Below are 17,638 nucleotides of genomic sequence, written 5' to 3'. Positions count from 1 at the left end.
GAATGTTTGGTAACATGTCTGTAGTCAGAAGTCATTGATGTTGCACTCGTTTTGTGGTTCCCGAAATTGTCCCTCCAAGTACCACCATAAGGATCAATGTAAAAATGCAGTAGCGTAGTACAGTGGTTCTCAACCTTTTTTCAGTGATGTACCCCCTGTGAAATTTGTTTTAATTCAAGTACCCCCCTAATCAGAGCAAAGCATTTTTGGTTGAAAAAAAGAGATAAAGAAGTAAAATACAGCACTATGTCATCAGTTTCTGATTTATTAAATTGTATAACAGTGCAAAATATTGCTCATTTGTAGTGGTCTTTCTTGAACTATTTGGAAAAAAAGATATAAAAATAACTAAAAACTTGAAAAATAAACAAGTGATTCAATTATAAATACATATTTCTACACATAGAAGTAATCATCAACTTAAAGTGCCCTCTTTGGGGATTGTAATAGAGATCCATCTGGATTGATGAACTTAATTCTCAACATTTCTTCACAAAAAAAGACATTTTTAACATCAATATTTATGGAACATGTCCACAAAAAATCTAGCTTTCAATATTGAATATTGCATTGTTGCCTTTTTTTTTCACAGTTTATGAACTTACATTCATATTTTGTTGAAGTATTATTCAATAAATATATTTATCAAGGATTTTTGAATTGTTGCTATTTTTAGAATATTTTAAAAAAATCTCACATACCCCTTGGCATACCTTCAAGTACCGTCAGGGATACGCATACCCCCATTTGAGAACCACTGGCGTAGCAGACCTAAGTATTCAATAAAAACAAGGCAGAGGTTATATTTAAAAAGTGCATTTAGTACTTTTGACCACTGCACTGCAAGAACTGAAATTTAAGTAAGATGAAATATCTCAAATAAGGGTTTTATTTGCTCTTTTTTTGTCTGATAAGATAATTCTTCTCATTAAGCAGATTGTATGTTCGAGTGTTTTACTTGTTTTAAGGGTTTAAATGATAAATGATAAATGGGTTGTACTTGTATAGCGCTTTTCTACCTTCAAGGTACTCAAAGCACTTTGACACTACTTCCACATTTACCCATTCACACACACATTCGCACACTGATGGAGGGAGCTGCCATGCAGGCGCCAACCAGCACCCATCAGGAGCAAGGGTGAAGTGTCTTGCTCAGGACACAACGGACGTGACGAGGTTGGTACTAGGTGGGATTTGAACCAGGGACCCTCTGGTTGCGCACAGCCACTATCACACTGCGCCATGCCGTCCCTGTCCTAAATTATCTCTGTAAGATATTACAGCTTGTTGCTGAGATGTTATGACCTGTATGTTACAAACTCGCATGGCTGCCGTTTTTGTGACCCCAAGATGCAGGAACCAGGAGAGCGAAGAGAAGGTATGATGACTTTTATTACTCAAACAGAGAGGAGAAAGCAGTCTTGCATGAAACGTTCCAAACTTAGAATGTGCACTGCATAAAGTCAGTGTTCAAAAACAAGAAAAAAAAAATACCAAAATGAAGGGTATTTTATTCGAACTAAGCAAAATTATCTGCCAATAGAACAAGAAAATACGGCTTGTCGAGAATTTTCAAAACAAGTAAAATTAGCTAACCTCAATGAACCTAAAAATACCTTCAAATAAGTATATTCTCACTAATAACAAGTGCACTTTTCTTGGTAGAAAAAAAAGAGACATTTTTGCTCAATATGTTGAAAAATATTCTTAAATGAAGTAAATGCTAGTGCCATTATCTTGACATAATGATATGGGCTCGGCATCATGATTTTTTTTTTCATTCTTGAAGTAAGAAATTATTACTTTAAAAAAGTAGTTTTATACTTGTGTTAATGACAGCTTTGCATCAGTTGATATTTTAGTTTCAAGCATGTTTTACTCAATATCCATCCATCCATTTTCTACCGCTTATTCCCTTTGGGGTGGCGGGGGCGCTGGTGCCTATCTCAGCTACAATTGGGCGGAAGGCCTGGACAAGTCGCCACCTCATCGCAGGGCCAACACAGATAGACAGACAACATTCACACTCACATTCACACACTAGGGCCAATTTAGTGTTGCCCATCAACCTATCCCCAGGTGCATGTCTTTGGAAGTGTGAGGAAGCCGGAGTACCTGGAGGGAACCCACGCATCCACAGGGAGAACATGCAAACTCCACACAGAAAGATCCCCAGCCCGGGATTGAACCCTGACTACTCAGGACCTTCGTATTGTGAGGCAGACGCACTAACCCCTCTGCCACCGTGAAGCCCGTTTTACTCAATATAGGTCATGAAATCTCAGCTACAAGCTGTAATATCTTACTGAGATCATATAGGACCAAAACCCTTAAAACAAGTAAAACACTAACATAAAATATGCTTAGTGTGAAGAATTATCTTATCAGACAGAAAATAAGCAAATATCACCCTTATTTGAGGTATTTAATCGTACTTAGATTTCAGTTTTTGCAGTGTGATCTTGGAGCACTGAGGAGTGCTCTGATTGTCAGCTGGTGTGGACCGGCTGCCAATCAACGGCAGGTGAGGAGAAAACAGTGCTCCGCGGAACAAACAGGAAATTTAACAAAATAAGAGGACTGACGGGAAGTAAACACAAAAACAAGGAAAACCAACAGAAATTAAGTGACCGATCGTCACACTATTTTGAGTAAAATTAAGTTTGCTTGAAACTAGACTATCAACTGTTGCAAAGCTATGTCATCAACACTCACAAGTGTAAATTTATGTTTTTAAAGTAACACTTTCTTATTTCAAGCATGAAAAAAAAATCATGACTTTTGACACAATTGTGTCTCATAATTAAAATAGATAACAGGCGAATGGACTTTGCTGTTTTATTTTCAATGAAACAATAGAAAATACGTACTCAAGGTAGTACCGTTGGCACAGTACAGTAAACTGACAGTTAATATTTAAAAATTTAACATGTTTGAAATTTGAACAGAAAGAGTTCGTGCACATTCAGATGAATTCTTCAAAATTACAATTGAAAAAATGGTTGGCCTGGGGCCTGGCTGTATATATGCGCACTAATTGACTGAAAGAGCACGCATTTGGCGCGATGATGTCATGATATCGATGGAAAAAATGCATTTTTAGAGCATGATATTTACCTGAGCGACTAGGAGATTCTGAGAGTAACTAACCTTGTTGCTTTTCCATTAAGAACAATACATTAGTTTTTAGTATAAGTTTTCTGGTTTCAAGAAATGTAATGCTGAGCGCATATCATTATGTCAAGATAATGGCACTAGCATTTACTTAATTTAAGAATATTTTTCAACATATTGAACAAAAAGGTCTCATTTTGTATCTACCAAGAAAAGTGCACTTGTTATTATTGAGAATATGCTTATTTTAAAAAGGTAAATTGTTTTTATTTTTTATTAAATCAACACAAAAACACACAAGATACACTTTCCATCAGTGCATCAACCCCCCAAAGAAAACCCCTCCCTCCCCCATTCACACCCAGCCACACCCACTCACACAAAAAAGGGTTGTTTCTTTCTGCTACCAAAATGCTGGTTCCCACAACATATATAACACAGTCTGCAAGGGACACAGTCCCTGACACACACATGATTGTGTGTGTCGCCGGTCCACTAACACTATCATTAATTACTATTTTTTATGTAATTGTTTTATATGATTATACTTTCTTTTTTATCCCAAAAAATGTCATTGTTTTCCTTTTTTTTTTAAATCTCATTTTATTTTATTAAAAAAAAATAAAAAATTAAAAAATAACCTTATCTTCATCAGACCAGGTTGTTAATGGAATTAGACTTGTCTAAAAGGTTTTTAAAACCAGGTCCAGTCCAGACAATGTCAAAGTGGGCTCAGCAACACACACCCTCATCCATGTACAACAACAAAAATTAGGGAAACAACAGATTGCATATAAGTTATAAACAAAATTAAATTTTTATAAAAAGCATTTGTGTATAGTCCATATTATGTCCATGTCAGATTCAACACACACCTTCATTTTGTACACTCAAAAATAGGGAACACAACAACAGATAGCATATATGTTGCTGTTGTTGCATATCTATAAACATTATTACATTTTCATAATAAGCCTTAAAGGATTTCCAATCTTTTTTCATGTTTTTTGGCATCATTATCGTAGTCAATCATGTATCTTTCTAAAGTTAAAAAATACTGAATAAATGTTTTAAAGAAAGTAATGCTAAGTGAATATCTATTTTTGGCCTTAAAAATAAACCTTTTACCAAGTACTATAATTAAATTGACTAAGTCATGCTTGTCAATAAACTCTCCTAAAATAACAGAAACTATATCAAGCTTCATAAACAAACCAATCCTTGAACACGTTTTTTCAACTTCCACCCAAAAAGAAGACACAATATGACAATACCAAAACAAATGCAGGGTGGATTCAGATTCCTGACAGCAAAAGCGGCAATCATCTGACTCAGTCATATTCCATAGTTTTAACATTTTCCCCGTGGGTAAGAAGTTATAAATAATTTTAATTTGAAAATAACGGTTTTGCACATCGATAGTAGTTTTGTAGACTAGTTTGAATATGGCATCCCCCGGCAACGGGCAGTCAAAAAAGTCCTCCCATTTTCCATGTGTGTTATATGGGACAGCCTTCAAAGATTTCTTTATTAAATAAAAATTATATATATTTTTTATTAATTTTAGTTCCTTTTTGCCAACTAGAATTTCTTATTAGAGGTTTACAAACTACTAATTTAGTCGTTCCATAATTAATTATTTGTTTCCATCTTTTCCTAATTACTCCAGTTAGTTGATTAAAAGAAAAGCTTGAACAAGCATCACCATACATAGTTCTAAATTCATCATACTTCATAATTTTACCATTCTCATTGATCATATCATTGACAAAAATTATTCCTCTTTCAAACATATTTTTCCAAAAGAAAGGCTTTCCATCTATTAAAATATTAGAGTTCATCCATATTATCTGCTGCAAAATATCATCTCTTTTTTTGGCACATGAAATTGAAAACACCACCATGAGTGGATTGTTTCCTTTATGAACCCCTCCATGTTTCCCAGCAGACTCTCTACATAAGAAAAATGGGAGGGGATCACTTGTAAAAAAGGATACAATTTTCTTTGATACATTACATGTTTTCTGTCCAACAGGACACTTGTGTACCACTCAGTATTTAAGTACATCTTTGGAACAATTGATGCTTTTAAAGAGAGACACATAGCTTCGAGGTTGAGAAGTTTTAGGCCCCCATATTCATACTTATTGTACAAAACCTTTCTTTTAATCTTTTCTGGTTTGCCGTCCCAGACAAAATCAAAGACCCTCCGTTCATAAACCTTAAAGAAGTTTTGTGATGGAGCTGGTAATGACAAAAGCAAAAAAATAAACTGAGGAATAATTAACGAGTTGACAATAGATATTTTACCATTTAAGGTTAAGGATTTCCCTTTCCATAGTTGCATAATTTTGTCCAGCTTTCTTAGTCGATTATCATAATTTACTGAGCATAGATCTTCCAGATTCTCTGGTACAACAACACCAAGTATGTTAACAGGTCCATCCGTCCACAAAACAGGCACTTTGCATTCCATTCGGAAGGATGTTCCCTTTAGATTTCCGATCCTTAAAATTTTACATTTATCATAATTAAGCTTAAGCCCAGATTGCTGTGAAAATATAACCAAAAGATCAAGGAGGTTCCGCAAACAATGAGGATTGGGGCTGATAAAGAAGCTTGTATCGTCTGCATACATTGTTATTTTACTTTCAATATTATTATTGCTGAGCCCTTCAATATTTCGATTCAATCTAACTTTAATCGCTAATATTTCCATAGCAATAATAAATAGGTATGGAGACAAAGGGCACCCTTGTTTTAGACCTCTTAATAGAGGTATTGTCCCAGAGATGTATCCGTTATTGATAATTTTACAGTTAGTTTTATTATATAGTGTCTTGATCCAATGTAATAGAGAGTTGCCAAAATGGAAAAAAACTAAGTTTTTACAAATAAAATCTAAGCTAATTTTGTCAAAAGCCTTCTCCAGGTCGGCTACAAAAATTAAGCCTCTTTTATTCTCCATATTATAATTTTCAGTAATTTCTAATAACTGTCCAATATTATTTCCTATGTTTCTTCCTTGTAGGAAACCTGATTGATCTTGGTGAATAATATTTGACAAAACAGACTTAAGTCGTGTAGCCAAACATTTTGCCAGTATTTTAGCATCATAACACTGAAGTGTTATTGGTCTCCAATTTTTAAGATACACTGGGTCTTTATACTGACCATTTATTTCCTGTTTCAACAATAAAGAAATAATACCTTCTGTTTGAGTGTTAGACAAAGAACCTATTTTATATGAGTAATTAAAACTAGAAAGCAATGGTTTCTTAATCTCTTCATAAAATACTTAATAAACCTCAATAGGTATTCCATCTAATCCTGGGGTTTTCCCTGGATGAAAAGATTTAACAGCTTCCACAAGTTCTTCCTCTCCAATGAGGCCTTCACATAAAAGGCTTTCCTCAGAATTCAATTTTCTTTCATAATTTTCTGGAAAAAAAATTGTAGTTTTAGGAGGAATTACCGGATTAGAAAAAATATTTTAAAAGTAATTTTCCATTTCTTTCAACAATGTGGTGTGCGTATTCAATACCTTTCCATTTGTTTTAATAAGCTTGGAAATGTTCTTTTTGGAACGATTTTTTGTTTGGATTTTTAAGAAGAATTTAGAACACTTCTCACCTTTTTTCATCCAGATTGCTCTGTTGCAGTCATAACTTTTCAATAATTTTTTTTCAACTAAGTCTGCTAACTCTTCTTGTTTGGCTGTAAAGGAATTTCGTTGCTCACTAGTTGGATTATCATTACCATCTATATTTTTTTGTAAGTCCTCAATTTCTTTCTTTAATTCCTGTTCTGTCATTTTAAATTGTTTTTTTTCCCATGAAGAGTACGCAATTGCGTATCCCCTAAAACAACATTTGAAGGCTTCCCAAACTGTTTGAGGGTTTGATGATCCTACATTGTTTTTAAAAAAGTCAGTAATAAATTGCTTTGTTTTTTCAATAAATTTATCATCCTGTAGGAGCATTTGATTAAACTTCCAATATCCGGGTCCACGTGTATTATCTTCAATTGAAATAGTTAATCCTATACAATTATGATCCGAACGCAATTTATCCATCCATCCATTTTCTACCGCTTATTCCCTTTTGGGGTCGCGGGGGGCGCTGGCGCCTATCTCAGCTACAATCGGGCGGGAGGCGGGGTACACCCTGGACAAGTCGCCACCTCATCGCAGGGCCAACACAGATAGACAGACAACATTCACACTCACATTCACACACTAGGGACAATTTAGTGTTGCCAATCAACCTATCCCCAGGTGCATGTCTTTGGAAGTGGGAGGAAGCCGGAGTACCCGGAGGGAACCCACGCATTCACGGGGAGAACATGCAAACTCCACACAGAAAGATCCCGAGCCTGGATTTGAACCCAGGACTGCAGGACCTTCATATTGTGAGGCAGACGCACTAACCCCTCTTCCACCGTGAAGCCCACGCAATTTAGCATCGATTGATATTGCAGTTACATCAATGTACCCAAAAGGTAACTTTTGGGTACATTGATGTTAGCAAATTTTACTTGTTTTGGAAAGTCTTAACAAGCCAAATTTTCTTGTTCTATTGGCAGATAATTATGCTTAGTTCAAATAAAATACCCCTAATTTTTGTATTTGTTTTTATTGTTTTAGAACACTGACTTTTTGCAGTGTTTAACATGACATAAAATGCACAAACATCAACAATGATATTCCACAGACCAGGGGGCCCTAACCTTTTTGACTCGGGGGTTGCATTGGGTTAAAAATTAGGCCGGGGGTCGGGCTGTCTGTGTGTGTGTGTGTATGTATGTATGTATATATATGAGTTGTACTTGTATAGCGCTTTTCTACCTTCAAGGTACTCAAAGCGCTATATATATATATATATATATATATATATATATATATATATATATATATATATATATATATATATATATATATACACATACACTTGTAAAGAACATAATGTCATGGCTGTCTTGAGTTTCCAATACTTTCTAAAACTCTTTATGTCTTTCTGATAGAGTGATTGGAGCACATACTTGTTTGTCACAAAAAACATTCATGAAGTTTGGTTCTTTTATGAATTTATTATGGGTCTACTGAAAATGTGACCAAACCTGCTGGGTCAAAAGTATACATACAGCAATGTTAATATTTGGTTACATGTCCCTTGGCAAGTTTCACTGTAATAAGGCGCTTTTGGTTGACATCCAAAAGCTTCTGGTTGAATTTTTGACCACTCCTCTAGACAAAATTGGTGCAGTTCAGCTAAATCTGTTGTTTTTCTGACATGGACTTGTTTTTTCAGCATGGTCCACATGTTTAAGTCAGGACTTTGGGAGGGCCATTCTAAAACCTTAATTATAGTCTGATTTAGCCATTCCTTGACCACTTATGACTTGTATTTTGGGTCATTGTCCTAATGGAACACCCAACTGCACCCAAGACCCAACCTCCGGGCTGATGATTTTAGGTTGTCCTGAAGAATTTGGAGGTAATCCTGCTTTTTAATTGTCCCATTTAAAGCACCAGTTCTATCGGCAGTAAAACAGGCCCAGAGCATAATACTACCATCACCATACTTGACGGCAGGTGTGGTGTTCCTGGGATTAAAGGCCTCACCTTTTCTACTCCAAAAATATTGCTGGGTGTTGTGGCCAAACAGCTCAATTTTTGCCAGCTGATCTGAACTTTACCGCTGCCGGGTATTTTTTCTATACTTTTATTGTACTATTTTGATAATGTGTTATTTTTTAAATTTTTGGCCAAAGTAAGACAATGAAAACAATCTGAAGTTGTCTTTATTTTGTTATTTTTAATGCCATAATTTTAATAGTCCGGCCTGCGTGTGCTAAAATGAGTTGGACACCCCTGATGTATAATATTACAGTATATGTAACAGTTGCAGCAACAAAAAAAAGGACAGCATAAAATAGACAGTAGATCCAGCAGAAAATAGAAATTATAAACAAAGGGAGGTAGCTAACATAGAAGTGGTCGGACAAATTAAAAAAAACAAAAACCTTGAGACTTCCCTCGGGCCGGATTTTGGACGCTGGTCGTAGTTTGGGAAACCCGGCCATAGACCGTACACCTATTTACATAATTTTTTTTGCCGTACCTCTAGACTAGTTCAACTAGTTCATCTCAATTTGTTCTAGATCAGGGTTCCGTGCGAGTTCTTCCACACCAAACAAGGCATAAAGCAGAGGCAGCCTTTATGGTCCTTGCTTTGTGCAAACAGACGGTCATGCTGGAAGAAGGGAAGAGCCTTCGCACAAAAGATGGATGCATGCAATTGCCCAACACGCCTTGTTAAAGTGAAGAATTAGGAGAAAAGGTGCCTATCTTAAACTCTGATCGGTCAAATAAATGGTTTGGTGGTGTTTTCTCATGCTGTGTCCTTATCCGGGTCTCCCCCGCCCATAAAATTGAAATAATGTGGCATAACCTATAGGCTCACTAAATGCTCAGTATAAACAATTGTACATAAAAACCTGTTTTCAAGCAGCATTTTAACATAATAAAAGTAATACAAAGTCAAATGACTTAACCTTTGAAGACAATAAGTGTTTACAGAGTGATACTGTCACTTTGTAGTGATCTATAGGTATTGCTGAAATAACAGCTTTTCTCCACTGCAGGACCTCTCCGTTAAGGCTGTCCTGATTGGATATTGATATCAGTCCGATGCCAGCAGACACAAGCGAAAACAGACGATACAGGTTTGCATAATCTCTGATACAAGCAGTCCTGCATCTGGTTTATATCTGAACGTCCTCCACTAAACAAACAAGGTTGGTCTTTTCTCGTATTTTAGTTAAAGGTCTACTGAAATGAGATTTTCTTATTTAAATGGGGATAGCAGGTCCATTCTATGTGTCATACTTGATCATTTCATGATATTGCCATAGTTTTGCTGAAAGGATTTAGTAGAGAACATCCACAATAAAGTTCGCAACTTTCGGTGCTAAGAGAAAAGCCCTGCCTCTACCGGAAGTCGCAGACGATGACGTCACATGTTGATGGCTCCTCACATATTCACATTGATTTTAATGGGAGCCTCCAACAAAAACAGCTAATCGGACCGAGAAAATGACAATTTCCCCATTAATTTGAGCGAGGATGAAAGATTCGTGTTTGAGGATATTGATAGCAACGGACTAGAAAAAAAAAGTTAAAAAAAAAAAAACACGATTGCATTGGGACGGATTCCGATGTTTTTAGACACATTTACTAGGATAATTCTGGGAAATCCCTTTATCTTTCTATTGTGTTGCTAGTGTTTTAGTGAGTTAAATATTACCTGATAGTCGGAAGTGTGTCTCCACGGGTGTCTTGACGCCAGTGTCTCAGGGGAGTCGACGGCAGGTGTGGACAACACAAGCTAAGCTTTTCTCTGGTAAGAACTGACTTTTTAACCACAATTTTCTCACCGAAACCTGCTGGTTGACATTTGGTAGGGATCCATGTTCGCTTGACCGCGCTCTGATCCATAGGAAAGTTTCACCTCCAGGAATTTTAAACCATGAATTACCATGTGTTTGTGTGGCTAAAGGCTAAAGCTTCCCAACTCCATCTTTCTACTGTGACTTCTCCAATATTAATTGAACAAATTGCAAAAGATTCAGCAACACAGATCTCAGAATTTCTGTGTAATTATGCGGTTAAAGCAGACGACTTTTAGCTCTGTGTGTGCAGCGCTCATACTTCCTAAAAACCTGTGACGTCCTGCGTGCACGTCATCATTACACAACGTTTCCAGGACAAAACTCCCGGGAAATTTAAAATTGTAATTTAGTAAACTAAAAAGGCCGTATTGGCATGTGTTGCAATGTTAATATTTCATCATTGATATATAAACTATCAGACTGCATGGTGGGTAGTAGTGGGTTTCAGTAGGCCTTTAAGCCATAGGGCTTCACGGTGGAAGAGGGGTTAGTGCGTCTGCCTCACAATACGAAGGTCCTGAGTAGTCTGGATTTTTCTGTGTGGAGTTTGCATGTTCTCCCCGTGAATGCGTGGGTTCCCTCCGGGTACTCCGGCTTCCTCCCACCTGCAAAGACATGCACCTGGGGATAGGTTGATTGGCAACACTAAATTGGCCCTAGTGTGTGAATGTTGTCTGTCTATCTGTGATGGCCCTGCCACGAGATGGCGAGTTGTCCAGGGTGTACACCGCCTTCCGCCCGATTGTAGCTGAGATAGGCGCCAGCGCCCCCCGTAACCCAATGGGAATAAGCGGTAGAAACTGGATGGATGGATAGTTAAGCCATGTACAAAATGAAATCCAGTAGGCTATCGGCTACTACGAGCTAGCAGCTACACAACAGCTAAGCATACAATAGCACACAAGCAAGACATACGTAATAATTGCCCTTAATTGAACGTTTTTGCAACCTAAAATACCAAATTTGCCATTAATAGCAAGTATCAAATACTTAGAGTTGCATGTTACTTACAGATACAAAGTGTCCAAGACAGGGTAACATTCCAAAGTTTCAGTAACGAATGTGTACGCATCTTTATTTAATGACTCATTGTGACCACAAGACGTTGCTTAAAAGAAAAGTGAAAAAGGAAATGTGGGGTTTTCAGCAGTGTAGCGGAACTAACAATAATCCACCGTCTTATAACAAGTGTCACTCTTGTTTTCAATGAGGGCCACATTGCAATTATTGCTGCCTTCAGAGAGCCGAATGCATGATTGGCAGATAAGGCTGATTGTGATATAAATGTAAAATCAATGTAGTAATCATAATTATATTATTACACAAATTCATTTATGCATTTGATTATATGAGTTAATACATAAAGATGGCTAACTTGCTTTGAAATCACACATGAAGGGGAAAAGCAGATATCTTTTGTTTACAAAGTTTAATACGGTAGACAATTGTAAGAGGTGCACCAAAAAATCAAATTTTTTATTTATTCCAGTTATAAATCTATTCATCATTTTCAGAAATCTATTGATTTATATAGTTAGTGTTGTTCATTAAATCAAAGGTAACACTTTATTATAAGCAATATAATAGAGATGTCCGATAATGGCTTTTTTGCCGAAATCCGATATTCTCCAACTCTTAATTACCGATTCCGATATCAACCGATACCGATATATACAGTCGTGGAATTAACACATTATTATGCCTAATTTTGTTGTGTTTCCTCGCTGGATGCATTAAACAATGTAACAAGGTTTTCCAAAATAAATCAACTCAAGTTATGGAAAAAAATGCCAACATGGCACTGCCATATTCATTTTTGAAGTCACAAAGTGCATTATTTTTTTTAACACGCCTTGAAACAGCAGCTTGGAATTCAGGTCATTCTCTCCCTGAGAGAGCATGAGGTGGGCAGGGTTGGGGAGTGGGGGGTTAGGCGGGGGGATAGTGGGGGTGTATATTGTAGCGTCCCGGAAGAGTTAGTGCTGCAAGGGATTCTGGGTATTTGTTCTGTTGTATTTATGTTGTGTTACGTTGCGGATGTTCTCCCGAAATGTGTTTGTCATTAGTGTTTGTTGTGGGTTCACAGTGTGGCACATATTTGTAACAGTGTTAAACTTGTTTATACGGCCATCCTCAGTGTTGACCAAGTATGCAGTGCATTCACTAGTGTGTGTGAAAAGCTGAAGGTATTATGTGACTGGGCAGGCACGCAAAGGTAGCGCCTTTATGGTTTAATGGCGCTCTGTACTTCTCCCTACGTCCGCGTACACAGCGGCGTTTTAAAAAGTCATACATTTTACTTTTTGAAACCGATGCCAATAATTTCCAATATTACGTTTTAAAGCATTTATCGGCCGATAATATTGGCAGTCTGATATTATCGGACATCCGTTGATATAAACATGGTCTGCGGTATTGTAATTAAACTTGTAATGTACAAACTTCGTTTCCATATGAGTTGGGAAATGGTGTTAGATGTAAATATAAACGGAATACAATGATTTGCAAATCATTGTCAACCCATATTCAGTTGAACATGCTACAAAGACAACATATTTGATGTTCAAACTGATAAACATTTTTTTTTTCTTCAAATAATTATTAACTTTAAAATGTGATGCCAGCAACACGTGACAAAGAAGTTGGGAAATGTGGCAATAAATACTGACAAAGTTGAGGGATGCTCATCAAACACTTATATGGAACATCTCACAGGTGTGCAGGCTAATTGGGAACAGTTGGATGCCATGATTGGGTATAAAAGCAGCTTCCATGAAATGCTAAGTAATTTACAAACAAGGATGGGGTGAGGGTCACCACTTTGTAAGCAAATTGCCGAAGAGTTTTAGAACAACATTTCTACGGTCCGTAAAATCATCAAAAGGTTCAGAGAATCTGGAGAAATCACTGCACGTAAGCGTTAATATTACGGAGTTTTGATCTCTCAGGTGGTACTGCATCAAAAACCGACATCAGTGTGTAAAGGATATCACCACATGGACTCAGTAACACTTCATAAAAACACTTTCAGTAACTACAGTTGCTCGCTACATCTGTAAGTGTAAGTTAAAACTCTGCTGTGCAAAGCCAAAACCATTTATCAACAACACCAAAGAACGCCGCTGGCTTCGCTGGGCCCGAGCTCACCTAAGAAGAACTGATGCAAAGTGGAAAAGTGTTCTGTGGTCTGATGAGTCCAAATTTCAAATTATATTTGGAAACAGAGGATGTGGTGTCCTTTTCAGAACAAAGAGGAAAATAACCATCTGGATTGTTCTAGGCGCAAAGTTCAAAAGCCAGCATCTGTGATGGTATGGGGGTGTATTAGTGCCCAAGGCATGGGTAACTTACACATCTGTGAAGGCACCATTAATGCTGAAAGGTCCATACAGGTTTTGGAGCAACATGTGTTGTCATCCAAGCGAAGTTATCGTGGACACCCCTGCTCATTTCAGCAAGACAAGTGTTACAACAGCATGGCTTTGTAAAAAAAAAAAGAGTGCGGGTACTTTCCTGGCCCGCCTGCAGTCCAGACCTGTCTCCCATCGAGAATGTGTGGCGCATTATGAAGCGTAAAATACGACAGTGGAGACCCCCGACTGTTGAACGACTGAAGCTCTACATAAAACAAGAATGGGAAAGAATTCCACTTTCAAAGCTTCAACCATTAGTTTCCTCAGTTCTCAAACGTTTATTGAGTGTTGTTAAAAGAAAAGGTGATGTAACACAGTGGTGAACATGCCCTTTCCCAACTACTTTGGCATGTGTTGCAGCCATGAAATTCTAAGGTAATTATTATTTGCAAAAAAAAATATAAAGTTTATGAGTTTGAACATGGGGTTCACGGTGGCAGAGGGGTTAGTGCGTCTGCCTCACAATACGAAGTTCCTGCAGGCCTGGGTTCAAATCCAGGCTCAGGATCTTTCTGTGTGGAGTTTGCATGTTCTCCCCGTGAATGCGTGGGTTCCCTCCGGGTACTCCGGCTTCCTCCCACTTCCAAAGACATGCACCTGGGGATAGGTTAATTGGCAACACTAAATTGGCCCTAGTGTGTGAATGTGAGTGTGAATGTTGTTTGACTATCTGTGTTGGCCCTGCGATGAGGTGGCGACTTGTCCAGGGTGTACCCTGCCTTCCGCCCGATTGTAGCTGAGATAGGCGCCAGGAAATGGATGGATGGATGGATGGAGTTTGAACATCAAATATCTTGTCTTTGTAGTGCATTCAATTGAATATGGGTTGAAAAGGATTTGCAAATCATTGTATTCCGTTCATATTTACATCCAACACAATTTCCCAACTCATATGGAAACGGGGTTTGTAAGACAGCTCGCCCCATCCTTGTTTGTGAATTACTTAGCATTTAATGGAAGCTGCTTTTATACCCAATCATGGCACCCACCTGTTCCCAATTAGCCTGTACACCTGTGGGATGTTCCAAAACAGTGTTTGAGGAAAATTTCTGAACTTTATCAGTATTTATTGCCACCTTTCCCAATTTCTTTGTCACGTGTTGTTGGCATCAAATTCTAAAGTTAATGATTTGCAAAAAAAAAAACGTTTTATCAGTTTGAACATTCAACTGAATATGGGTTGAAAATGATTTGCAAATCATTGTATTCCATTTATATTTACATTTAACACAATTTCCCAACTCATATGGTAATGGGGTTTGTATTACTGTAGCAGATGAGCAATGTCAAGTCAGGTATGATAATTTTCCTCAAAACGCAATTACATGAAGTTTCGGAACGATAATTTGTCATTTCCCATCAGGCAACACTGGGGTTGTTTGTTCAATAGCAGCTGTTTAAGTCAGGAGCATCCAAATTGCAACCAGAGGGCTATTTTTTTTTTTTTTGCAGTCTGCAGCACATTCTAAAAATACTGTTAAAGTAAACAAAAATCATATAAAAAGAGGAATAGAGCAAGCAGGTAAAATGTAATGAGAACAAATTCAAATGTTGATGCTAACAACACGAAGGTTGTGTTTTCCTTAGAAAAATCCATACAGTATATTGTATTGGTTTTGAAAATGAGCGTCCTTTAATTTTTCAGTGTGGCCCTTAAAGTTTTAAAACGCCCACATTTTCAGAGCAGAACAAATGTGTTTATTGGCAAGCTTCTCTGGTCATTGTTTTACACTGCTAACATGCTAACTTAAATTAGCACCTGATTGTTTATGTATGGGATATTTATTTATTTGAATTTCCCACGATGTAACTTGACCCTTTTTTCGAGTATGTTGCCAGAAATTTTTATCATTATCATTTAAATAAAGAAATGCAGTGCAACCTCAGAATACAAGTTCAATTTGTTCTGGGACACATATTGTAACTTGAAAAAAAATCCTTGCAAAACAACGTTGCTCATTGAAATGAATTGAAATCAATTTAATCCATGTTTGGGCCCCAGAAAACAACACCATTTTAACATGCAAAATGCTTTTTAAAAAGAAAAACAAACTTTTAGCTAAGAAGTACAGTAGTAATGTAGTAAACATGTAGAACATTTACCGTACCTTGGAGAGTGGACAGCGTCTCCTTCCAGCGGTTTCTCCGTCAAACACACCATCAGCAGCTTCTCCATAGTTTCATGGATCAATGTCCGCCGTTTAGATATTATTTGAACATCCTTGGCTGGCGTTAAGACTCATTCTGAAGTAGTATGATGCAGACTGATTGTACCCGACTTAAACAAGTTGAAAAACTTATTCAGGTGTTACCATTTAGTGGTAAATTGTACAGAATACGGACTGTACTGTGCAATCTACTAATAAAAGTTTCAATCAATCAATCAATCAATCAATCAATCAAAACTAGCTGCGATACGCTAAGGTCATGTTTTTGATGATATCATCCATCCTTCACACTCACATTCTTCCTTCCCATGGTTGTACTTTAAGTTTATTCAAAAAAATGCATTAATACAATATAATACATTCACATAGTTCCAGTTTCTCGTTACAACATGTCTGAACAGGAATAGGACGAAACAGAGTTTATTTAATTCTACACCCTTTTTCCATTTCATAGCATTTACTAACACATTAGGTATCTTCCTGTTCTCAATTTGTGCGCAATTTAAATCCATGAATAATAAAAAATTAAAATGTTTGTCAGGATTATTTTTTGTACTTTGTATACACGTTGAGTTTGAACAGTTTTTTAAAACTGGATCATATCAGCATATTGTTTGATATATTTGCTTAATCCATTCCATCATTTAATTCCACATACTGATATACTAAATGTGTGCATACAAATGTTTTGAATTACATTTTTCTCAAAGGTTATATTTCTACTTGTTTGTTGAAAATAATTGTTGGATATTCTTGGGTAGCAAGTAGGGTTGTTCTGATAACAGTATTTTGGTACTTGTACCAAAAATGTATTTCGATACTTTGATACTTTTCTAAATAAAGGGGACCACCAAAAATATCACTATTGGCTTTATTCTAACAAAAAATCTCAGGGTACATTAAACATATGTTTCTTATTGCAGTTAAGTCCTTAAATAAAATAGTGAACATACTAGACAGCGTAAATTTTAGTAGTACGTAAACAAACAAAGGCTCCTAATTAGTCTGCTGACATATGCAGTAACATATTGTATATTTATCATTCTATTTTGTCAACATTATTAAGGACAAGTGGTAGAAAATGAATTATTAATCTACTTGTTCATTTCCTTTTAGTATCTGGTTATTTTTTTATTTTAAGATATTCTATCTAAACTTCTGTTAAAATTTAATAATCACTTATTCTTCTGTTGTTTGATACTTTACATTAGTTTTGGATGACACCACAAATTTGGGTATCAATCCGATACCAAGTAGTTACAGGATCATGCATTTGTCATATTCAAAGTCCTCATGTGTTCATGGACATATTTACTGAGTTTATAAACATAATATACATTTTTTTTTTTTAAACAAAAAAAGATTTTGGGATGCTAAAAGATATCGATGTGATCACAGTAGTATCAGCTAGATACGCTCCTGTACTAGGTATCATTACAGTGGATGTCAGGTGTACATTGTAGATCCACTAATGGCGTTTGTTTACATTTT

This window comes from Nerophis ophidion, linkage group LG06 (genome assembly GCF_033978795.1).
Source record: "Nerophis ophidion isolate RoL-2023_Sa linkage group LG06, RoL_Noph_v1.0, whole genome shotgun sequence".
Classification (NCBI taxonomy): Eukaryota; Metazoa; Chordata; class Actinopteri; order Syngnathiformes; family Syngnathidae; genus Nerophis; species Nerophis ophidion.
The sequence above is the reverse complement of the archived record's forward strand: the minus strand, read 5'-3'. Positions refer to the sequence as shown.